The sequence below is a fragment of the Bos mutus genome, chromosome 9 (assembly GCF_027580195.1).
Source record: "Bos mutus isolate GX-2022 chromosome 9, NWIPB_WYAK_1.1, whole genome shotgun sequence".
Classification (NCBI taxonomy): Eukaryota; Metazoa; Chordata; class Mammalia; order Artiodactyla; family Bovidae; genus Bos; species Bos mutus.
Window position 1 is genome coordinate 89,753,934 of NC_091625.1, and position 26,489 is coordinate 89,780,422.

The window sequence follows — 26,489 nt, forward strand, 5'->3', positions numbered from 1 at the left end:
TATCAACTTGAGGATGAAAAGGAAAGAAACTAGTTTTTAAAGTGCAGGGAGAAGGAAATGGCAACCCACTCCAGTATTCTTGCCTGGAGAATCCCATGGACAGAGGAGCCTGGTGGGCTACAGTCCATGGGTCTCACAGAGTCAGACACGACTGAAGCGACTTAGCATGCTCCAACATGCAAGATTAGGAAGGCTTTCTTCTGGAGTTCCAGAAGCCCTATATTTCTAAGGTAGCTTGGCAAATTTATTTGGAATTTTCAAATGCTTGCCAGGGAAAAACCTGGGTTGTCTTGGAAGTGAAGAATGAAGGAAATCTCAGGCTTAAGACATGTTCTTCCTAAAAAAAAAACAAGAGTAAAAAAGTGGTTGCCATGAGAGGATGACAGGCAGAGAGGGCAATAGGCAAAGGTAAGTAAAAGGGTACAAATTTTCACTTATGAGATGAGTAAGTTCTGAGAAATGTATGCATAGCATGGCGACAATAGTGGATAACATTTCATTGTGCAATTTAAATTTGCCAAGAGAGCAGAATTGAAATGGTCTCACCCCCAAAATATAAATAAATATAGCAGAGATGTTAATTAACTGGATGGGAGAATCCTTTCACAATGTGTGTATATATATATTTCAGATCATCACATTAAACACTTTCGATGTTTTACAATTTTATTTGTCAATTACACCTGAAAAAAAAAGACATTATTTCTGAAGGTATTTCTATATCATAGTTCTTTCTCTATCTTGCCTTCATTAGTCTGAGTTTGGAACCTCTCTGGAGTTGGGCTTGAAAGATAAACTCTCTCTTTTTTTGTGGTCATCCTCCTTGGCATATTTTGCACTGCTGTTTTAAATCTGTTATGGGTTTCCACTCTATTTCTATTTTTCAAAATTTGTTAAACTTTTTCTTTTAATCTTTGTGTGGACAATTTTTCTCTGATGTAATGGGTTTATTTAATACCATTTCACTGGGAATGTTGAAAAGAGATGGAGATGAACACTGGGTCTGTGTTCTTGAATCAGAAAGCCAACAATGACTTCGACATCTCTTTAGAAAGACCTCATAAACTCCCCTCAAATTAAAAAGAAAAGGAATTAGGTTGCTATATTTATAATGCTTTGCAATATGCATGAAGCCACTTACATTTTTAATATTATTCATCAAGGACATAGAGTAAGATCGTCATTTGATATAATTGAGGCATCAGTTTTCTCTGTCAAGTGAATCCCTGAAAATTTTCTGGAAGCTTTTCTGCAAGAGAGACATTTAGAGTAAATTTTGATCTTACCCATGGGACAAATCAAGGTTGTTTTTGTTTGTTTGTCTCTGAGGGGAAAAGAATAATTGAGAAAACCACAAAGAAAAATTTTAAAACCACAGAGAAAACCTCAGAGAAAATATTTCACCAGAAATCTTTAAGACTTGGCTGCTTCTGTTTTCCTGCTGGCTGTTTTTGAGGTCAGTGTTCTGTGGTGACCTAAATGGGAAGGAAATCTATAATAGAGCAGGTATGTTTATGTGTATAACGGATTCACTTTGCAGCACAGCAGAAATGAACACAAAACTGTAAAGGAACTCTACTGCAATAATTTTCTGAACAAGCCTCAGAGAGGAGTCACTTGACCATGAGTTGAGACCAGAACCAAGACTACCCTTTCAGTTTATACAGTGAGGCGAAGGGAGCCAGGGAGCCAGGTTTCAGCAGCCAAACCTCTAAAATAAGCATGAGATTAAAGATTTCTAAAAAATAGAAATTAGGAAGGACTCAGGTGCAAAAAGATGGAAGCTCAGGAATGTGGCCAGTTATTGAATAATCAACCTGCATGATGTTTCTAGTAATGTGGAGGTTTTGTGTCAAAAACTGAAAATCATCCTTTGAGAGTTAACTTATTGATCATCCATTTGTTGATTGCACAAGTGTTTACTGAGCAAGTGTGAAGCTTCTTACTATGAGGATTCTGGAGATCCAGTGGGGAAAATTCAGATTTTGTTTCTGTTCATAGAGAGATTAAGATCTTATGTGAATCTTGACAACTAAAGAGATAAGAGTCTTTCTCAACAGCTAGCTAGAACCAAAGCATATCAAGAATGTCTGCAGATGTACCATGACTTGTGTGTTCTTCCATGCTAATTACAGTTAAGTGTGTGTGTTACTCGCTTAGTCATGTCTGACTCTTTGTAACTCCATGGACTGTAGCCTGCCAGGCTCCTCTGTCTATGGGATTCTCCAGGCAAGATACTGGAGTGGGTTGCCATTTCCTTCTCCATACAGTTAAGTAATTGATGAGATTTTTCAAATACAAATATTGACATTAATGAAGTGAATAAATGAGAGTATGGGCAAGCTTAACCATCAGTTGAAAATTACCCCTGTAAAATACTGTTCTCAGCAATGTGTGTGTGTGTGTGTGTGTGTTTCGTCTCTCAGTCATGTCCAACTCATTGCAACTCCATGGACTATAGCCTGCCAGGCTCCTCTGTCCACGGAATTCTCCAGGCAAGAATATTGGAGTGGGTTTGCCATTTCCTTCTCCAGGGGTCTTCCTGACCCAGGGATTGAACTAGGGTCTCCTGCATTGCAGGCAGATTCTTTACCATGTGAGCTACCAGGGAAGCCAATTCTCAGCAATATTTAAATGTTAATGATGTGAGTTCTCCAAATTTTGCAAAGAGAAGCTATGGTTAATTTTCTGAAGCCATAATGGTACTAAAGGTTTTGATGAGGCACATATATTTGATTGCATTTCCAACTGAGAAAATAGAAATGTGGTCACTCATTCATTCTGGTCAGATTCCAGAATCAACGTGCTGGATTTGGTTCAACATGCGCTGAACCTTTTTCCCTCCTGATGGTTAGTTACCTTAATGTCTGTTTGCAATTCAATTATGGGATTTGATGTAAGGCAAGTGGAAGAGCTAGTGTAGAGTTTAAAAATATTATCTCCTTTAGAAATCAACCTGAGAAAAAGGTTGATGGAAAGGAATGAACTGAGCATGCATTTAACAAGCCAAAGATACATCAATGGGACAAGAAGAAACCACTTTACAGTAAAAATGTTGCTTTGATTGAAACTGGGCAAAAGGCCAAAAGTACTGAAAGTTGACTAAAACATACTGAATTTTTTTCTGGATAAAACACTCCATTAATCTAGGTAAAAAGTGAAATTTTCTAGTAAATTTTGAGGCTACAAAGAAATGGGCTTCTTGCTGAGCTCCAGAGCTGAGCCATTGATCGCAAAGTTTCCTTCTTTCTAAGCAAAGGATAGGCATAGATACATGCATTCATGTAAAAATGGATTCATGAAATATCAACATTGAGCAAGAATTTCTCATCTGTAATTCTGGAAAAAAAGTTACAGGTTTGTGTTTCTTTGATTATAAAAAAGCCATTTAACGGATTTCACAAAAGCCTTGTTATGACAACTAAGGATTCTTAGAGTGTACCAATGACTATACTTGGTAAAGCAACTTTTATATTGATATGATGAAACTAATCACTTACTTTGTTATATCTCAGGCTATTGCATTCATTGTTTCATCAGTGTTGGAGATCAATTGTTTAAGATTTGTTTTCCCTATTATACTGCAGAACACTGAGGCAGGAACTATGATGATTTTGTTCAAGACTGGCACATAGTACATTAAATTTTATCAAATTAAGCTGTCAAACATTGGGATATATTGATAAAACTAGTTTGTATTATTTCATATTATTCCCATTCACAATCATGATTTATGTCAAAGTGGGGCAAACTTTATTCCATTCAGATCACTTGTGTATGGCTCTATCTATAAACTCACAAGCAGCTATATGAGACAAAATGATGAAAATCCAATAAGTCAAAGTGCAGATTCAGATAGAGAGTTGGTGTCCTACAGTTACGACAGCTGCAGGACAGGGAAACTTTCTTTTAGGGAGGCTGAGTGCCAGGTAGCCGAACACTTTTCCACTGGAGTACGGGGATCATGCTGGCAGAGCCATGCCATATTAGGAGCTTCAAAGAGCAGGGCCCTAGCAAGGAGGTTCAGTGGAGGGCAGGACTAGATAAATATTAATTTTACTTATAAATACGACTTCGTTGAGAGGATAAAAAATAAAAATAAGTAAATTATCGCATTAAGTGCAATGATGAAGAATGTAGAAATGGAGTAAAGTAAAAATATTTCTACACAAAATGAAAACAAAGGCATTTAAAATGTGTAACATTAAAAATCACATAATAGTGGTCGGTGTATAATAACTCAAATTATATTGATAAAGACCATTGTGTGAATGAGGAAAACTTTGAAAAAAAGGTTAGCACTAGTAGAATAAGATACATATCTTCTAACACTATAGATTATAGAAGTAAAATAAAACTTTTTAAAAAGCTCACGTGGTAAAAAAAATAGCTAGAACATTGAACAAGCTAACATAAGCCAGACCAAAAAGAGGAGCTATAACTGAGCTGAGGAAAAAAATTGTTCTGCTGTTTGAGAGGAATCAGTCATTAGAAGCGACACCTTTAAAATGAAACCCACTCTAGATATTTTGCTGCAATTTTTAAAACACAAAAACAAAGTAAAAATTTGAAAAGCATATAACAAATGTAACTCAGAAGGACTATTTTAAGAATGGAACTCTTAGGTGAGGTAAAAAAAAAAATTAATTGAAACAGTGTCATATAAAAAAGTTCAAAAGGGTTTCAAATAAAAGAACAGGCAATTTTATCAGGCAAAAATGGAGAGTTTATAATATTAGCATCAATATGTAGAATTTTAAGTAGAACAGTTGGAGAATATTAAATGGGGAAAAGAAAAATTAAAGACTTTAATGTAAAGTACTAAAATTTTAGTCAATTTCTATGTAACTTTACAAGTGGGCTGGTGGCTTTCCAAGCTTGTCAGAAAGACAAATATAAGACAAAATGTAAGACAAAATGCATAAGACATAAAACAAAAGACATAACACAAAACATTAAGATATAAAACATAAGACAAAACATAAGACATAAAACATAAGATAAAACATAAGACAAACATAAGACAGATAAGACAAAAGCTTGTCATAAAGAGAAAAACAGGTGGATCTTTCCATTTGAAAATTTCAAACTTCTTTATGTTAAAAAAACAAACAAAAAAAATAGACAAAGCAACAATACAATGAAAAGATATTAGTAAGTCTGGGTAAATATTTTCAATATTTATGACAAATGATAAACATTTTTATTATTAAAAACTTAAAAATATTAAAAATAATTTTACAACTCAGGGGAAAAATAAGTAAATCACAAAATAAAGCAGAGATAAGAGAAATGAAAGAAACAAATAAACCTGCAGAAGTTTAACCTAATTAGAAATCAAAGAAATGCGAAATAAAATATGTTTCACCTGGTGACTTGGGAACTGTGGTCTCTCTGTTTTTTGTCATTTTGTTTTTAGAATAATAATGGTATCTTTGAGTTTTCAGGTAATTGAAAATTCTCATACACTGTTGACTGGCATAAATTAGCAATCTTTATTGAAGGCAATTTGTTAACCTGTCAAAAGCCTTAAAATATTCATTCCTTTGATTTAGTAATTTCAGTTCTGAATTTATTCTGAGATTTATTCACACAACAATGTGTTATAAAAGAGTTCAGCATAGATGTATTTATGCTAGAAAAAAAGGTTTATTTTTCCACTGTATTTTATTGAAGATAAATTTTAAAGTAGACTACTTTGCAGCCATTAAAATCTATGTTCTAAAATATATGTAATGATAGAAAATCCCCATAATATAATATTAAATGAAAAAGACCAACTTAACAAACATTCATTATTCAAATTCTATTTTAAATATATTTATGAGAAGAAAAATGAATAAAAAGAAATATAAAAATAACAATAATATTTTGAGGTGCAAAATTATGAGTGACTCTCATTTTACTGTTATATATATTTCCAAAATTAACTATTAATATAATAATAAATCAACTTTATAACAAAATGCAATTTAAAAATACACAGTAAAGAAATGAAGGTAATTTGGGATTTTTTTCCTTAGCCTGTATTATTTGAATGTTTTTCTAATTTAAAGTTATTTCTCATTCCTCAGGGAGGATTTGTCACCCACAAAAGAAATACATATATATATATATTTAATTTGTTAGTGTATTTGTTTCTATCTCTTGGACAATAAGCTCCTTAGTTGTAGGTATCCTATTTTATTTATATTGGAGACACAAAATGCCTAGCTGTTTAGGTGTTTTTCACATATTGTTAATGCTTGTTAAATATCTGTTGAGTTGAATAAACTGATTCTAGCTCAATTACAAATGAAAAGTTAAAGAGTAAATGGTTTCTAAAACTACCCAATAATATAAAATACTTTGACACTGAGTTCCTTAATTAGTATCTTTTTAATTTAACAACTTGAATGCTCCTATGTTTAAGAAATTTGATCTGATTTTGTTTTATAAATCTTCTTTTATGTTTCATAACTATTGACATATTTCTAAATAACCTATAGAAAATCTTTGGGGTCACAAAAGAGTCAGACACAACAAAGTGACTGAAAACAACAACATAGAAAACCTTTTTATATACACATTTGTAATAAATACAGGATTTGGAATAAATGTATAATACTTATACCCTGTTGATGTATGGCAGAAACCAACACAATACAGTAAAGCAATTATCCTACAATTAAAAATAAATTTAATTTCCTGCTATCTCTAAAAAAAAAAATAAATTTTAAAAAAGAAAAAAAAATACTGTGATTACATATTTTCAAAGCCACCACTCTTGAACTGAGGACTGTTCTGATTGAAACTCTAGGGAGTTTCCACAAATTCTAAGGTCTAGAATCAGTCCATTTTACTAATTTTATATATGTTGCATTTTTCCTTTCTATAGGAAGGTAATATTTTTTTTCTCCCTTTGGAATTCTAAAAGCAGGAAAATAATGGGATGGCGTGTATTATAGAAACTTGTTGGATAGCACCATGGCTTCCTTCAGACATAAGGGCACGCAGAGCAGGCATGCTTTGAGAAGGGCGTAGTAAACAAGAGTTGGATTAAAACTACCTGAAGGGACCCTGAAGCTAAAATAAGTGCATCCTTTCTATGAAGAGTCTTGCATTTATCATCTTACTATAGTCAATCTTGATTCCAGCTTGTGCTTCTTCCAGCCCAGAGGACTGTGGTGTTGGAGAAGACTCTTGAGAGTCCCTTGGACTGCAAGGAGATCCAACCAGTTCATTCTAAAGGAGATCAGTCCTGGGTGTTCTTTGGAAGGACTGATGCTAAAAGCTGAAACTCCAATAGTCTGGCCACCTCATGCGAAGAGTTGACTCATTGGAAAAGACCCTGATGCTGGGAGGGATTGGGGGCAGGAGGAGAAGGGGACGACAGAGGATGAGATGGCTGGATGGCATCACTGACTCGACGGACATGAGTTTGGGTGAACTCCGGGAGTTGGTGACAGACAGGGAGGCCTGGCATGCTGCGATTCATGGGGTCGCAAAGAGTTGGACATGACTGAACGCCTGAACTGAACTGAACTGATAGTCAATCTATTGATTTTTTTGTGTGTTTTAGAAAAGGTCTGTCTTCTATTGTGATATATGAAGGTTTAAAACCTGATTGAGCAGAGTAAACAGAAGAAAAATATGATAAAAATAACTGAATGTATAATAACCTCAATATACAAAATACAGCCGATTTTCCTGTGATAATTATTGGCAGCATTTCTTTTTCATCCTCCTGGTGTTGGAGATCTTTTTTTTAAAATCATCACTGTAACTATAAGGTACACTTGTTGTTGTTTAGTTGTTAAGCTCATGTCCAATTCTTTTGCTACCCCATGGACTGCAGCCTGCCAGTCTCCTCTGTCCATGGGATTTCCCAGGCAAGAATATTGGAATGGGTTGCCATTTCCTTTTCAAGGGGAGCTTCCTGAGCCCAGGAACTGAATCCACCTCTCCTGCACTGACAGGTGGATTCTTTACCACTAAGCACCAGGGAAGCCCATAAGGTACTTTAAAGAATGTCAAATGGCTGTATTAGTTTGCCTTCCTACCAACAGTGCAAACTAGTGCAGCCACTATGGAGAACAGTGTGGAGATTCCTTAAAAAACTGGAAATAGAACTGCCATACGACCCAGCAATCCCACTGCTGGGCATACACACCGAGGAAACCAGAAGGGAAAGAGACACGTGTACCCCAATGTTCATCGCAGCACTGTTTATAATAGCCAGGACATGGTAGCAACCTAGATGTCTATCAGCAGACGAATGGATAAGAAAGCGGTGGTACATATACATAATGGAGTATTACTCGGCCATTAAAAAGAATGCATTTGAATCAGTTCTAATGAGGTGGATGAAACTGGAGCCTATTATACAGAGTGAAGTAGGTCAGAAAGAAAAACACCAATACAGTATATTGATGTATATATATATATAATTTAGAAAGATGGTAACAATGACCCGATATGCAAGACAGCAAAAGAGACACAGATGTAAAGAACAGACTTTTGGACTCTGTGGAAGAAGGCGAGGGTGGGATGATTTGAGAGAATAACGTTGAAACATGTATATTATCATATGTGAAATAGATCGCCAGTCCTGCATGAGGCAGGGCACTCAGGGCTGATGCACTGGGTTGACCCTGAGGGATGGGATGGGGAGGGGGGTTCAGGATGGGGAACACATGTACACCCATGGTTGAGTCATGTGAATGTATGGCAAAAACCACCACAATATTGTAAAGTAATTAGCCTCCAATTAAAAAAAAAAAAAGAATGTCAAATGGGTGATAGATGCCTGTGAGAGAAACGGAAGGACTTGAGACCTGTTTTCCACTGTGGCCTTCCTTTGCACTCATGTCTGGCAGCTGTTCCACCCACCTTTGCACAGGACGTAGTCCTGAACTATTCCTCTTCATCCTTCAGATAAAACCCAGGCTGCCAAACGGTGGCTGCTAATCCACATGAACCATCCCTCTCTTCCTATTTCCGGAACCAGTTGAACTTTGCTTGATCCCCTTCCTCCTGTTAAAGCCCCTAAACAGGCCACCCCTCTCCCAAATTTAGATGCTCCATCACTGCCTTCTCATGCCAGGCATTTTCAAATAAAGTCTTATCTGAATGGTATCCTGGTTGACTTTCTTCTCCAAGTAAAAATACTCTAGGAATTCAGAATGAGGTGGGAGAGAGTATTTCTACATTTTGCGATCAGTGAGGATCGATCAAGTGGGGAATATTTGAACTGAACTTAAATGGATGGATTTTTTTTACAGATTAAATAATAAATTTCACATACTTACAAATTACTGTCAGGAATCAGTTTTCACCCAGGTATTCCTATATACATCAAGGCTAAAAATATTGTAAGATAAAATCAGAAGTTGGAAAACTCCCATGAAGGTGAATACACGAGTATAGGTACGAACTAAAGTGTAAATAAAGCCATTGAGTGTGGAAAGTCTCATTCTAGAGGGGACTTTAGCTTGTTCCAAGGCTTTTTGAATAGTAATATAGTCTTAAAACCTAGAAACATTCTAATCCATGTAATCACAAAGATTTCGATTCACAAAGAGTCATTAAACTAAAAATCATTTTTTCTGTATAGCTGAAGAGCCAAATATTTCAGGGAAATATTTCAAGAACCTTTGACTTATTTTAATGTGACAGGACATTATTGCAAATAATTTAATGTGTAAATTGCACATTATTTCACCTTTATCAATGTGTAAATTATTGCACATTCAATTAAATACACATTAAATTACCTAATGTCTCTTTAATGTATTAATGCAGAAATAATATTCTCATCAAGATATTTATTATGTGTTCTAAGCTGCTGTAACTAGGATGAATACATGTCCATAGTTACAAATTTAATTCGACCCTAGATGTATCCTTTTCCTCTCTTCAGAGTGAATATATGCTTTAGACTTAAGAGACCAATTCTTTTCAGATGTGGGAGAATTAAAGTGATATCTATTTCTCTTTCTTTCAAGTCTGAGGTTTGAGTGTTACCAATCATTGAATCTACCTGGCTTAACCTTTGGGTAATATCTTAGGTTAAAGGACCAAAGCTTAGATTAAGGGATCAGTTCTGTGTCAGTAAATGTTTGGAAAGAGGGGGAACTGATCTGTAGTGTTTGCCAATTTCTATGTTTTGAGTACTACCACCATGGCCATTTCAAGTGAACAATGTGATGTTACTAAAAGCAGAGTTGTAAAGCAGGGTTCAGCAGGACCCCATCCTACAGTATTTTCATCATACAGACATAATAGATGTGAATAACTTCAAGAGCATGGCTAAAAATAAATTGTGGAAAATGAATCAGGAAGTGAAGAGTTTTAGATATATATTTCCTTTGTTTAGGTATTTCAATTTATTTACTTGAAATTTTACACAATTTAACTTTCAATAGTAGCTATGTTGCTGCTGCTAAGTCGCTTCAGTCATGTCCGACTCTGTGTGACCCCATAGACGGCAGCCCAACAGGCTCCCCTGTCCCTGGGATTCTCTAGGCAAGAACACTGGAGTGGATTGCCATTTCCTTCTCCAGCTATGTTAACAACTAGCTTACAAAATTCCTGAAATGTAAAAATAGACTGAAAACATGAGCTAAAAACAGGCTCCAGCACAGCACATGCTTTGTCTGTTAACTCCTTTGTTTTCAAAATATGGCTGCACAGATTGGGCTCCCATCAGCATCATCTTGGAACTTATTAGAAATGCAGAGTCTTGAGCCCATCCCAGCTCTACCAAGTCAGATTGTTCATTTTAACAAGCTCTTTGGATAATATTTACTCAAATTAAAGTTTGAGACGTCCCAGAAATCTTACTCTCAGTCTGGGTCAGCCTTGGGGTTGGGAAGATTCTTGATTAATAGAAGAGTTTATTGCTGGCACAAGTTTTAAAATTGAAGGAAATATTTTTATATCTTTATCTGTGACTGGAAAGCCTTATTAGATTATAAATCTCTAGGGAGAAAGTGGAATTGGGATAAAGGTGAAAATAGTAGGGGAGATGTATGATCCACATGACTTTAGACACTGCATATAATTAAAAAACAAACACCAACTTAACACTTAGAGGCACAGGACATACCTAACACTTAGAGGCACAAGAATGTATCATGGCATTCATTTTTTTCACGATGGAGAAATCTAATTATAAGTTGGACATCAACAATAATAAAAATTATTTTTCCTACAAATAGGTGTTTAAAATTCTCCTCCATTCATGCATAGCAAGCAGATCTGCACATGGAAAAGAGAAACACTCGAAATGAAAGAGACGCCTGATGATGGGCCAAAAGTTCTGCTGAATGTCGCATTCTAGGGGTGAGGTAAAGTAGAAATCCAGACTTAATAACCTCAATAATCATATGGTTAAAATGACAAATGAATGTCAGTCAGCTTTTTTCCCCAACCCCTTCAGTGCACGTCTGATGGCCCAGGAACAAAGTGACCAGGATGGCAAGGATGGAGAGTCACCCTGAGTTCAACAACTTGGGCTTCTCCTTAAAAAAGGATAATCCGGCTACTGCTTATTGCTGAGTGCCCAACCTCCCAATGACAGACAGCATCTCTGAATCTGGTGTTAATATGGTGGTGATATTTGAGGGGACCAGCCAGTGACACTGGGCTGATCGATTACATTGAACTATTTCCATCACCGTGAGACAGAGTCATCTTCACTGAAAAAGACATGTTTTCCTGGGGCTTCCCTGGTGGTCCAGTGGTTAAGAATCCACCTCACAATGAAGGAGACATAAGTTCAATCCCTGGTTGGGGAACTAAGATCCCACATGCCAGGGAACAACTAGAGAGCCCACTCGCCGCAACTAGAGAGTCTGTGCATCACAACAAAAAAAGGTCCCCTGTGCCACTACTAAGACCCAATGCAGCCAAATAAATATATCTTAAAAAAATAAAAGATAAATAAAAGAAAAAGATATGTTTTCTGGATATGAATTTGGCATCCCTGACTTTGATGCTTCTGCCAGCATCACCACCCATGGACTTGCAAAATGCCTTATGAGCACTCATGATATCCTGGACTGCATTGCTTCTGAACAGGGAGCCAGTCTTGCAAGAAAGGAACTCAGCTCATGAAAGGTGCTCGGCTCATGCAGAAGGAATGAACTGGTCTGATGGCATATTATCTCTTAGAAGTAGCTGCTCTGCTTTAAAAAAATGGGATAGCTATTGAAGTCTCCATTACAGTTTTACTTAGAAGACTACACATTGAAAGAAGGAGCTTTCATCTTTTAGGATACAATGTATGTTTTGAATCAGAGCATTATGTGCTGTTTTCTCTCATATAGTTGGAAAAATTGGGTCTGATAATCAAGCAGTGAAGTAGCTATATATATATATATATATGAACAGTATATGAATTTTGTAGAAAAATAACTTTACAATTTAGTCTTTAGCGACTTTATGGACTGTATCCTACCAGGCTCCTCCATCCATGAAATTTTCTAGACAAGAGTACTGAAGTGGGTTGCCATTTCCTTCTCCAGGGGATCTTCTTGACCCAGGTATCGAACCCGGGTCTCCTGCATTGCAGGCAGACTCTTTACCGCCTGCACCACCAGGGAATCAAAAGAATATTCAGTGGGACTGTAACTGAATTGGTGGAATGACTGATACAATAGGTGTTGAGACAGTGTTTTTCCATTTGGGGAAGAGGATGAGAGCTCCTTTACTAATGTGAGGGAAATTGCCATCCTGTTAGATAGAAACAGAGATGTGTTGTAGGGAGGCTGAAATGTGTGTTCAAGTATGTGTGTGGTTACTGAGTGGCCAAGGGGTGGATTGTGCCAGTTAGGATTTATGACTTCTCAGCTCCAAACTCACCCTTGTTTGCCCTGCTTTGTGATGATGGAATTAGACTCTGCAGATTACATTTACCTTTTGCCAGCTGGCTTGGTATTAGGCTCTGCTGAGAAGACAATAGAGGGTCTGGAGGGCAGGAAGAGTAGGAAGGGATGCTTATCCTTCTGTGCTCTGCTTCCCATGGGACATGGAGAAGGTGGGTGTGAAATGGATGCTGGCACACAAACCACAGCTGAACGTGCTTTGCCTTTTTCTGAGGACACCTCCTAGCGTGTTTCTTCATCGTTTTGCAGTTCAGGGGCAGCCTCCTCCAGCAGGTGTCTTGATCACCACAATGACAAGATATTTTCATGGTTCCACAGTTTTGTAAAGAGTGCTTTGATTGACTTTCTTCATCATCACAGTGACAGGCAGCAAATAGCAATGACACCATCCACCCTGAGGTCTGGATCTCAGCCTTGCAGCCTCCCTTCAGTTTCTGAGTTCCTTCCTTATCCATTTCCCCCTCCACCCTAAGGGAGTAACCAGCCTGCAGCTGCTCATTTTAGCAACCACATGTTTACTAGTTAGAAATCCTGTCTTCCTCATTCAAATTCCTGATACATTTTCTGTCTCCTGAATGGACTGTGATTGAGAGTTTTACAGCTTTATTATTAAACTTTTTTTTCCTTTGGTTAAGAATTGTGTGTAATAGTCTGAGTAGTATACTATAATTACCATATTTATTATATTAAACTTTAAAGACTAAATGGCGTTTTCATGCTACTCTATGGATTGAAACCCTTTCTACTAATCCTTTTGCTGAGTTGAATCATTTGGCAGGGCCCATAAAGCTTGATGCATTCTAGGGAAACCTCAGGGGATGGTCTTTAATTGTATTTGACATTTTTTTCATAAAGAGTTGAAGCTTAATATTGTTGGAGGAGGTCACGGAGAGGACACGACTACTGGTGGACCTGAGAGCTGGATTCTGACAATCAAAGGCTTCTGACACTTCCTTCCCCTGGCCCTGGCCCTTGGGAAGTACATTCTTCCCACCATCCTGCCCCACAGGAGGATCCATTTCAAGAATGCCATGTTGAGTGTGTTGTTGAGACCATCTGCATTGTGTATGTGACTGAATCCTGTTAAGCCCTCTAGAAGTTTTAAGATTCTGGATGGTGGTCGTGGAGATCTATGCTTTCTGTGGATGCCCAAGACAAGTCTTGTGTATGTGTTCCCTTGTTTACTGAATATTCATTGGAAGAACTGATGCTGAAGCTGAAGCTCCAATATTTTGGCCATCTGATGTGAAGAGCTGACTCATTGGAAAAGACCCTGATGCTGGGAAAGATTGAGGGTGGGAAGAGAAGGGGGTGGCAGAGGATGAGATGGTTAGATAGCATCACTGACTCAATGGACATGAGTTTGAGCAAACTCTGGGAAATGGTGAAGGACAGGGAAGCCTGGTGTACTCAGTCAGTGGGGTCGCAAAGAGTAGGACACGACTGAGTGACTGAACAACTGAAACACCACCAATGAACGTGGAGTGGTCTGCCTCTTTCTTTGGTCTCCTCTTGCCCTTTGAGTATGGGGGCTGGTTTTGAATTTAACTCAGGGAACTCCCAAGGTGGTGTTCAACCAAATACATCAGAAAATAAATTTGGTGCACTTGGATATATCTACCTGTTCATTTTTCTCTGGGGACTCACCATTCTCACCCATCTACAAGGTCAAGTTTTGCCACTGAGAAGCCCAGTGTGATGCTATGTCACTCTGCTCCCTCAGCCATGATCACTTGAACTAAGATGAATACTTGATTCAATTTGGGCAGAGTCTGTTCAGCAGAAATTTGAACTTGTCAATAATAGATTCTTGCCTTTGTTTGGCTCTAGCTACAAAGCCTTGAAATCATTTCAGTTTTCAGTAACAAATAATAATGAAATGTTTTCTGCCATATAGTGATGTTAAAGGGAGCAGAATTTCATGAAATCAATTTAAATATAATCAATTTACTTTTAAATGGTAATGAAGTACGCAGTCAGTTACTAAGGATTTTATATATTTTCCTAGCAACTTTCATATAAAATTTGGTAAGCCAAATCTTATACTGAACTCTTACTGTGTTATTTACACAAAGACACTGAAAATTTCAGGGCAAGTAAATAATCTCCACATCTGTAGCCATGGATTCTTTTTCTTTTCCTCTGTTGGAATAAGAGACTCAGAGAATAAACTTCCTCTATATTCAGACATTTGTCTTTCAAGAACTTCCCAAATTTTGTATATTTAGGATTCAGTCAAGTGGAAATGTCACTTCTCCTCTTTACTGAGGTTGATCCAACCTCCAATGCAGGTCACAGGGTAGCTGTTTTGTCCTCTGTATCCACTATCCGTACAGAGTACACTCCTGAAATCTTTCTCATCCTTCATTAAGCGAATGTGAAGTGAATGTTTGCTCTGTGCCAGATACTATGTGTTAAAACTGAGGCTCTGGTAGTGACAAGATGGAGGCTTTCCTGACCTTATTGATTTCAAAGGTTGATGGATAGAAACAGTAACTTAATATTTAAATTGGTTTTTAATTAATAAATATTTATTGAATATTTACTTTACAGCCATCACTATCCTAGGTGCAAGTGATAAAGCAGTGGAAGGAAAATAAGGTGAATATCCCTGTCCTTAAGAAGACTGACTTCTAGTTGATATAAAATTACAAATGCTCAAATATAGCGGAAGAAGAATTGTAACATTCAATGATGTAACCTAGCAAGCATTTCAAGATGACCTGAGTCGTGATGTCTAAGCTGAGCCCTGAAAGATAAGAAGGTGTTAACCAGGTAAAAAGGATGAGCAAAAGAAAATATTTCAGGTAAAGAGAACACATTTTGAAGATCTGGTCTAGTTACTATACAACTGTGGGAAAAAAGCCCTGAAATATTAAAATTCAAAAGTGATTAAAATTTCTAGCAATTAATTTTTAACCCCTAACAAATTAATGTTAATCAAGTGACCAAGGGGGTACTTCTCTTGGGACTTTGAACAACATTCAATTTATGCTAAAAACAATTGATATATTCAAATATGAATATTTATCAGGAAATTCTGATTGAGGATAGAAAAACGGTGAAGTTTATATTTCTCTATTTAGGATAAATTTCTTGTTCAGTTGCTCAGTTGTGTTCAACTCCTTGTGGCCCCATGAACTGTAGCACCCCAGGCTTCCCTGTCCTTCACTATCTCCTGGAGTTTGCTCAAACTCATATCCATTGAGTTGGTGATGCCATCCAAACATCTCATCCTCTGTCACCCTCTTCTCCTCCTGCCCTCAATCCTTCCTAGCATCAGGGTCTTCTCCAATGAATTAACCTTTGCATCAAGTGGCCAAACTCAGAGCTACCAAATAATATGTAACATGTATGCAGTCATAATTATATAATATCTTAAAAATCAAATAATAATTTAACATTTCTACATTTTAAATTTGAATATAAAGGAAAGGGAATAAATTCATTATTGGTAGGAATACAGAGCTAAAAAGTAATTTTTATTATTTTTGGATGCTACTGAGATACATGTTCATCGGGTCAGTAAAATTTTAAAAGTAGACAAAATTATAAAAAAGGAAATGAAAGTTAATCATTATTGATCTGCCAAAGTTTATATCAGTCTTTGTTATTTTTGATTTAAAAGCCAAATTAAAAATAATTGTATATTTTCATGTAAAAATATGCTAAAATTAGATTGTAAGATACAGACATAGATTAAGGTAACAGACTACTGTTTTGAAGTTTATGTAGCTAGGATATTTACATATTTTACATAATAAAATAGAAATATTTTTAGATTTCTTGTTTCTATCATAATTAAACTTAAATGATGAATTTTAGAAAATCAGGACATTATATAATCCCATAACTTTATATCATTTAATCATATAAGCATTCAATTTTTACGGTGTAAATATTTACACAGTAAAATAAAATTTCTAGTATTCTGATTATTTTTGACAGTAACATAAAATATAATAATAGTCTAATATAAAATATGGATAGTGCACTGCAGATATGGGGCTTAATAGATTTAGCTGAGGAATGAAAGCATTAATAATTGCTAGATTTAAAAATATGCCAATGATCACTTCTGTGTTTATTTTATCCTAACTTCTTAATTTAACATATTATTTTAACTGTAGTAGCTTGTTTTTCTCTAAGAAAATTCATTCATTTTTTCCCCCTAAATATACCCAATGGCTGAGGAAACTGAAAGGAATGTGTAAAATATAGATATAATAATCTATAGATGGCAACCAAAATTCATCAAGAAGATGATGCATAAGATCATTTACTAAATAAACTTTAACAGTGGACTAATGTCTGGGCCACAGGTGGGTTTGTGACTTGAGTCTGCCCACGTGTCCCAACTAAAACCATGGTAGACCATTCTGGAGCCACCTGACCCCAAATACTTGAGTGCTCAGCCAAGATCCCAGAGTCTCTTGCTGACTCCAAGCTAGCTATGGAGGCCTGACTGAGTCAGCCATGATCAGAAAGCATCTAGCTGACCTGAAGTCATACAAGCAATAATAAATCCTAGTGTCTTAAGTCCATGAGTTCAAGGATGTTTTCTTACCTGGCAAGGACTATTTTACTTGCATGCTCAGTTGCTCAGTTGTGTCTGACTCTTTGTGACCCCATGGACGGTAAACCGGCCAGGCTCTTCTGTCCAGGGGATTTTTCAGACAAGAATGCTGGAGTGGGTTGCCATGTCCTCCTTCAGAGGATCTTCCTGACCCAGGGATGGAACCAGAGTCCCCTGCAGCTTCTGCACTGGCAGGCAGATACTTTACCCACTGTGCCATCTGGGAAGCCCTACAGTCTAGTTTAGACTCCAATAAATGAATTAGAAAAGACACAACTTTAAGGCTTTGGAAGAAAAATTGGTGATTTAATATGTGATTACTGGTTAGTGATGTTGAAACTACACAGGGAAGCCAGTCAATCAAGTTAGAAGCACATCTCACATCTTAAATTGTATTAAATTTGAGATGACTCAAAGATGTTGAGAATACAGGGAGTACTCTTTGTAAGCATAATCTTACAGTAGTAAAATGAAAAAACAAGTAAATTACACAGTAGTGTAATGGGAAAGGTTATATTTGATTAAGTAATGAAATAAAAAATCTTTTACTCCACACAATTCTCCTTAGGAAAAAAATTATCCTTGTTTTGGAGAATATACTGAAGTACTTTCTCCATTAAGCCTGAACACTGAAAGCAAACAAGCTTCTGATAGAAGAAATCCCATTACATTAGTATGCATAGCCTGATGGATTTTATAACAAGTGTTAACTGATTACTTCTGGATGATGATATTAAAGGTTTATTTTTATTTACACTTCTATGCATTTTTAAATTATTTTCCAAGAGGAATGTTTTGCTTTTTCTTCATCTTACAGGTTTTTTTTTTTTTTTGGTGTTATCATTTTCATTATTGTTCAGTTCTAAATGCTTTTTATAGTATATCGTTATTTTCTTTCTAACCCAAACATTATTTAGACGTTTGTTTTTTGTTTCTAAAATTTCTGATCCCTTCAGGTGGAAGGGATTGGCTCATTGTTAACTTATAATTTTCTTAGAGTGGGTCAGAGAATAATCTATACGCCAAATAATTATGGGACTCATTGAGACATTATTAGTAGCCTTGCATGTAGTTGATCTGAAGTATTTTCTCTTTTGAGGAATGATGGCATAGGAAACTACCTATGTTCATGGGACCAAGCTTATTAGTTGAGTTTCTCAAATCTTCCTTACTCTTGCTACTTTTATCAGTTTTGAGGGTGGTATGCCAGTACCTCCTGATAATAATTTTAGCATATCAAACTCTCATTGGAATTCTATTAGTGCTGGCTGTTTTTAGGTACATTTGTTGGTGTTTAGTCTCTAAGTTGTGTCTGAATATTTTTGTGATTCCATGGACTGTGACCCTCTAGGCTCCTCTGCCCATGGGATTTCCTAGGCAAAAATACTGGAGTAGATTGCCATTTCCTTCTCCAGGGGATACATACATATGGCTAATGGTTATGTAGTTGGCTTTCTTAGAAACTATGCAACACATGATTCTCTTTCCTTGACTCTTCAATATCTACTTCTTCATTCTCAGCAGATATTTTATTTTAGAAAACAGAGACAACCTGAAGAGATGTTCCACTATCTTTTCTTCATCAAATCTGCCAAACTACCTCCAATGGTACCCACTTTCCTTCTTGACACCATAAGGGATTGTCCATCTCTCCAAAGTTGAGTCAGCTCTCTAGAGGACACACAAATTTGCCCCTGCAATTGTCTCTCTCTTTCATCGTTAGTTTCTTCCTTTATACCATGTGACTCCCAGCAACATAGGAACTGCTATGTTTCTCCTAAATTAAAAGCCTTTCTTTCATCCTAAACTCCCTTAGTGAAACACTGTATTTCTCTTATTAATGCGTCAGTTTTCAGATTCTTGAAGCTTGGACTGGGATCTAAGACTTAATCAAATGATACGCTGGAGGTCAATGAAGAAGGCATGAAATGAATGTAGGTAATCAACTGACAATGGCCAATGTCAATATTGGGCTTCCCTGGTGGCTCAGATGGGGTCTGCTTATCAATATTGATACTCCTTCAATTTCTCTTAACAACCTTAATTGGAGTTCTACTTGGTCAGGCATCTCAGGAGTCCTTAAACTCCACAATGTAGATATTCCTTGGGGTTCTTCTCATTGAAGAGGATTAGATATCCATAGTTAGATCTCCAAAGAGACAGGTGCTTGAAGACTCTCTCATTGTTTTCTATTTCAAGGGTTTCTCCTGAGGAAAAGAAGAAAATTAAGCTCCAGACTGAAACTCATCTGGCTCTGGATGGGGTGGAGTTAAGCTCCATGGAAACTGAGATGCATGACCTCCAGTGTCCTGTTATTCCTTGTGAGAATTTTCTTCTTTGAAATGAAATTAGCATGGCAGGCTCCTCCTTTCTCTACCATGTTGGGCTAGGTATCAATGGAGTTTTCCCATGCTTAGCTGCTCGTCCTGGGGCCTGGAGTCTTTTGAGGTCTATTCTATTGGAAAGAGGGAAGGTCTCTAAACCCATATATGCTTCCTGTATTATTGGTTTTCCAATCTCAGTTATTCTGTACCAATGTTTCTTCTGAAAATACATAAAGGTGGCCCATCTTTCCAACACAAGAATTAATTCTCTTTCAAAGACTGCTAGATCTGGTTTATGTGAGGGAGGCATGTTCTTTTTGCTAATATTGTATAACTTTCTTGTAAAAATGATAAAGCTGACCTTATCATGTAAATACATTTTTTTTTCCTGGCTTGCTTTTCATTAGACAGGCTTATTATCTTAATCAATGAAGACCTTATTGCCATGATATAAAATTTCCTCCTAGGATACATGTTCTTTCCTAATAGAAGGGGTCATATATGTATTTATGGGGCTGGGTGAAGAAGAAGAGTTGGGATATTTTCAAATTTGTCCTAACAGTAGGAGTAAATCTGTCTATTCCTGAAGTATTCAAGCTATTTTCATAGTCTTATAAAAATTTTTTATCTCATCTGCTTTGAAGACCATACCCATTGCTGGCTTCTCTGTTCTCATTGATGGCAAAGAAATAGAACCATCTACCTGATGGACTTTCCAGGGTTTCTCTAGTTCTCCTAGGTATCTCAGTGAAATGTAATGATGGAATGTAGTTTTAGAGTCATGCAGAACTGGGTTCAAGATTTAATTTCCCATTAGCTGTATGGTTTAAATAAAGTTATTTAATCTTTGTCTGTTTTTGTAGAAACAGATAAACCTAGCAGACTCTGGGAGAATTATACCTGATAGGGGTTTTATTTTATTTTATTTTTTGACTTTTTATTTTATTTTTTAACTTTACAATATTGTATTGGTTTTGCCATATGGGATTACATACAATGGACAAAAAGTACCTAGTATAGTGCTTGTCATATAAGTACCATATAAACATATTTCATGTTTCTTTCCTGTATTTTCGCAAATACAAGTGCTGGACTCTTATCGGACTATGGTAAGATCTCATTCAGAAAAACTCACTCTTCTAGCTCTTTCTCTTTTTATAGTCCCTACTGATTTTCATGCCTCTTCTTATAAGTGATACAGGCAAATGATGTTTTAGAGGAGCTAGACTTTTGCATTGTACACAGAAAGTCTACAACTTTATTTCAGTTCTTAAGCTGGTACGGGAGGAAATACACTTGACACTCCAGCTAGCACTAGGAGGATCTCTTTAAGACACAGGAATAGAACAATCTTCAGGATTCTGCCAAGGGAAGAAGCTGGAAGTTACATTTTCCTCAAGGGGTCTCTGCTGTGACATCATTTGCAGACTGCTCTATATCCAAATCATATCAGAGTATTTCCAGGAAATCCAAACTTTCTTTTCTTTCCCTTTGGGCAGGCTGAGTTATCCTAAATCCCATAGGATTTGACAACTTGCAAACCTAGAGAGACACCTGCATGCTGTCAGTACATATTATCAGTGAGCAGCTAGGAGAGCCTCTTCTACACAGTTGCTCCCTCTGTCACAAGGAACCCAGTGGGACCCAGGTCAGCAGAGCCTTGTGTACCCCAAGGGCAGACATGGGGCTGACTCTCTTATTTGCTTGCTCTAGACGGGATTGCTTGTTTGCAAACAAGAGATGACTGGTAAAGTGGCTTCACTCCATCTTGGACAAAGAAGGAATTTACAGAGATAAAGAAGATGGTCAGTCTTTTTCCATTCCTGCTTTGGAAGTAGTTACTAGTTCCAGCGGTGGTCCAGATGGGCTTCTCTGATGGCTCAGTGGTAAAAGATCCATCTGTCAATGAAGGAGACATGGGTTTGATCCTTGGGTCGGGAAGATCCCCTGGAGAAGAAAGTGGCAACTCACTAGACTATTCTCGCCTAGAAAATTCTATGGACAGAAGAGCCTTGCAGGCTACAGTTCATGGGTTGGCAAAAGAGTCGGACATGACTTAGACTTAGCGACTAAACCACAACAACTAGTGATATCTTAATAATAATGTTGAAACCCTCACCACCTTTTTAGAGTAGAGATGTTAGATGCCTTCTAGTTTTAAGAATTAGCAATCCATCTTTATGATAATGTCTACAAGTTCTAATCAAAGGAAATTGCAATTAGTTACGGTGTGCTCACATTTTTCTCTTTGGACCTCCAGCATCTGATAAAATGTTTATTTTAATACTTGTTGGAAAAATAAGAATATTTTTACTTTTTAACTATTCATAATGTATTAATTTACTGTGGCTGTTTTAACAGTTCCCATAAACTTGGTGCTTAAAACAACAGACATTTATTCTTTCTGTTTGGAAGCCAGGAACCTGAAGTCAAGCTGTCAGCAGGGTCATGCTCCCTCCAGAGGCTCTAGGGGAGGACACTTCCTTGTCTCTTCAAGCTTCCAGTGGTCACTGGCATTCCTTAGCTTGTGGCCACATGACCACAATCTTCCATCTTCATATCATTTCAGTTCAGTTTAGTCACTCAGTCGTGTCCGACTCTTTGCGACCCCATGGACTACAGCACACCAGGCCTCCCTGTCCATCACCAACTCCCAGAGTTTACTCAAACTCATGCCCATTGGGTCGGTGATGCCATCCAACTATCTCATTCTCTGTCGTCCCCTTCTCCTGTGGCCTTCAATCTTTCCCAGCATCAAGGTCTTTTCAAATGAGTCAGCTCTTTGCATCAGGTGGCCAAAGTATGAGAGTTTCAGCTCAACATCAGTCCTTCCAATGAATAGTCAGGACTGATTTCCTTTAAGATGGACTGGCTAATGTTTTTCCAGTAGTCATGTATGGATGTTAGAGTTGGACTATAAAGAAAGCTGAATGCCAAATAATTGATACTTTTGAACTATGGTGTTGGAGAAGACTCTTGAGAGTCCCTTGGACTGCAAGGAGATCCAACCAGTCCATCTTCATACGGTCTTTACGTTTGTGTGTGTGTGTGTGTGTGTTAGTATAATCTCTCTATGCTTTTTCTATAAGGACACATGGCACTTAGGACACAGATAGTCCAGGATAGCTTTTTATGTCAGCATTCTCAGTTTAATTACAACTTCAAAGTCTCCTTTTCCATATGGCACCATTATTGAAGATTCCTGGGTTAGGACCTGGTATCTTTGGAGCCTGTGTTCAGTCCTCAATATTTGGTAAGTAGCATTGTTAAATACAGCACTTGTTGTTTTTCAGTCACCAGATGATGCTGTGAAAGCACTGCACTCAATATGCCAGCAAATTTGGATAACTCAGCAGTGGCCACAGGACTGGAAAAGGTCAGTTTTCTTTCCAATCTCAAAGAAAGGCAATGCCAAAGAATGCTCAAACTACCGCACAATTGTACTCATCTCATACGCTAGTAAAGTAATGCTCAAAATTCTCCAAGCCAGGCTTCAACAATACGTGAACCATGAACTTCCAGATATTCAAGCTGGTTTTAGAAAAGGCAGAGGAACCAGAGATCAAATTGCCAACATTGGCTGGCTCATGGAAAAAGGAAGAGAGTTCCAGAAAAATATCTATTTCTGCTTTATTGACTATGCCAAAGCCTTTGCCTGTGTGGATCACAATAAACTAGAAAATTTTGAAAGAGATGGGAATACCAGACCACCTGACCTGCCTCTTGAGAAACCTATATGCAGGTCAGGAAGCAACAGTTAGAACTGGACATGGAACAACAGACTGGTTCCAAATAGGAAAAGGAGTATGTCAAGGCTGTTTATTGTCACCCTGCTTATTTAACTTCTATGCAGAGTACATCATGAGAAATGCTGGGTTGGAAGAAGCACAAGCTGGAATCAAGATTGCTGGGAGAAATATCAATCACCTCAGATATGCAGATGACACCAGCCTTATGGCAGAAAGTGAAGAGGAACTCAAAAGCCTCTTGATGAAAGTGAAAGAGGAGAGTGAAAAAGTTGGTTTAAAGCTCAACATTCAGAAAATGAAGATCATGGCATCCGGTCCCACCACTTCATGGGAAATAGATGGGGAAACAGTGGAAACAGTGTCAGACTTTATTTTGGGGGGCTCCAAAATCACTGCAGATGGTGACTGCAGCCATGAAATTAAAAGGCACTTACTCCTTGGAAGAAAAGTTATGACCAACCTAGATAGCATGTTCAAAAGCAGAGACATTACTTTGCCAACAAAGTAATGCCAACAAAGGTCTGTCTAGTCAAGGCTATGGTTTTTCCTGTCGTCATGTATGGATGTGAGAGTTGGACTGTGAAGAAGGCTGAGCGCCGAAGAATTGATGCTTTTGACCTGTGGTGTTGGAGAAGACTCTTGAGAGTCCCTTGGACTGCAAGGAGAACCAGTCCATTCTGAAGGAGATCAGCCCTGGGATTTCTTTGGAAGGAATGATGCTAAAGCTGAAACTCCAGTAATTTGGCCACCTCATGTGAAGAGTTGACTCATTGGAAAAGACTGATGCTCGGAGGGATTAGGGGCAGAAGGAGAAGGGGACGACAGAGGATGAGATGGCTGGATGGCATCACTGACTCGATGGATGTGAGTCTGAGTGAACTCTGGAAGTTGGTGATGGACAGGGAGGTCTGGCGTGCTGCGAATCATGGGGTCACAAAGAGTCAGACACGACTGAGCGACTGAACTGAACTGAACTGAACTGAAGTAGTGTCTGACTCTGTGACTCCATGGATTGCAGTACACTCTAGGCTTCCCTGTCCAGTCCTGTTTGCTCAAACTCATGTCCATTGAGTCAGTGATGCTACCCAACCATTTCATTTTCTGTCACCCCCTTCTCCTCCTGCCCTCAACCTCCCAACATTAGAGTCTTTTCCAGTGAGTCAGTTCCTTGCATCAGGTGGCCAAAGTATTGGAGCTTCAGCTTCAGCATCTGTCCTTCCAATGAATATTCAGAGTTGATTTCCTTTAGGATTGACTCCTTTGATGTCCTTGCTATCAAGAGTCTTCTCCACCACCACAATTCAAAAGCATCAGTTCTTTGGTGCTCAGCCTTCTTTATTGGCCAACTCTCACATCCATACATGACTACTGGAAAAGCCATAATTTTGACTGTATAGACCTTTGTCAGCAAAGTGATGACTCTGCTTTTCAATATACTGTCTAGGTTTGTCATATACAACATTTAGAATTTCTTTAAAAAGTGGTAGAAATGAACAAAGGAATAAATACATTTAAAATATGCCTGAAGATAAATAACACAAAGGTGCATGAGACCAGAGGAAAAAGAGGTTTATGGATGAGGTTGTGAGAGATGGCAAGGGAGGCAGATGGAAGAGATAGGAGAAGCCAGGAACTTTGCTTCTGAGAACATTCACAGCCTTCTCATTGCTAAGGAAACCACTTCAAAATTTCCTGCCTCAATTTCAGCTCTGAACAGCTGCTTTACTTATAATTTGGCTTCGCTGAAGGACTTTAATTGCAAGGTTATGAAAAGCCAAAGTGTCAGTGTTGGAGAGGAAAGAAAAATTATGATGATGCAAAATAACATAAAAACAAATTATTTAAGATAATTGGTAAATCTGGTGCTTTTTAAAAGGAAGTTAGTACTCCTCTTTTTCTCTCTAATGGTACCTGAGTGATGGTGGCAAAGTTAAAGTGATTGCTTTAAACAGGTGCTTTTAAGTTTTCTATGGATGGAAAAAATTAATTAAGCAATAATGCTAATTCACTTTCCTCAGTTAGAAATGTCAAGTGGACATTTTGATTTTTAACCTTCTTTTCCCTCAGTTATGTCTTTGCTAACAGGAGTCAAAATGAATGTACTGCTGAACCCTCCAAGTACCTCTCTGAATGAACAAGAGGAAATCTTCAAAAGTACATGCCTAGCTAGAATTTCGCTACTTTTACAGGAATGTGGCTTTATCATGGGCTTCCTCACATTGGTGGCTAAGCTTATAAAGAATCTGCCTGCAATGTGGGAGACCTGGATTTGATCCCTGGTTTGGGAATATCCCCTGGAGAAGAGACCGGCTAACCACTCTAGTATTCTGGCCTGGAGAATTCCATGGACTGTGTAGTCCATGGGGTCACAAAGAAGTCAGACATGACTGAGCAACTTTCACTTTCATCACATAGAATTCTATAAAAGTAACCTTCTTCTCTGTTCTACTTTCTCATTCTCCTCTTTGTTTCATAGGTTTTCAGTAGCCAGCTTCCTCCCTTACTGCCTCCAACACTACTGCTGCACATTTGGCCTTTCTTTTTGTCTGACTTTGCTGCTAAAAAATCAATTTTGCTCCTTTCAAAATAATTTTTTTACAAAGTACAAGGCAGCTGTAGAAATGAGTGATGACAAACTAAAGATCTTTTTGTGTGTGTGTATAATACTAGACAGAAATCTAGAATTACTCTGTCTTTTAAAAATTTTGTACTGGAAATAGTTGATTTACCATGTTATGTTAGTTTCAGGTATACAACAAAGTGATTCTGTTACAGACATATATAGACAAATTTTTATTGGAAAAAAATTTAAGGCCTGAAAAAAACTCAAAATGCATTTGGTAAGGGCTGGGCTAGCCTGACTTTTGATAGTTATTTAGGTAACAGATAAATAGTGGAAAAGTACTTGTCATAATATAAGAGGGACTATTTTGCTATGTATTTAAATCAACAGCTGCCTATTCATACACAA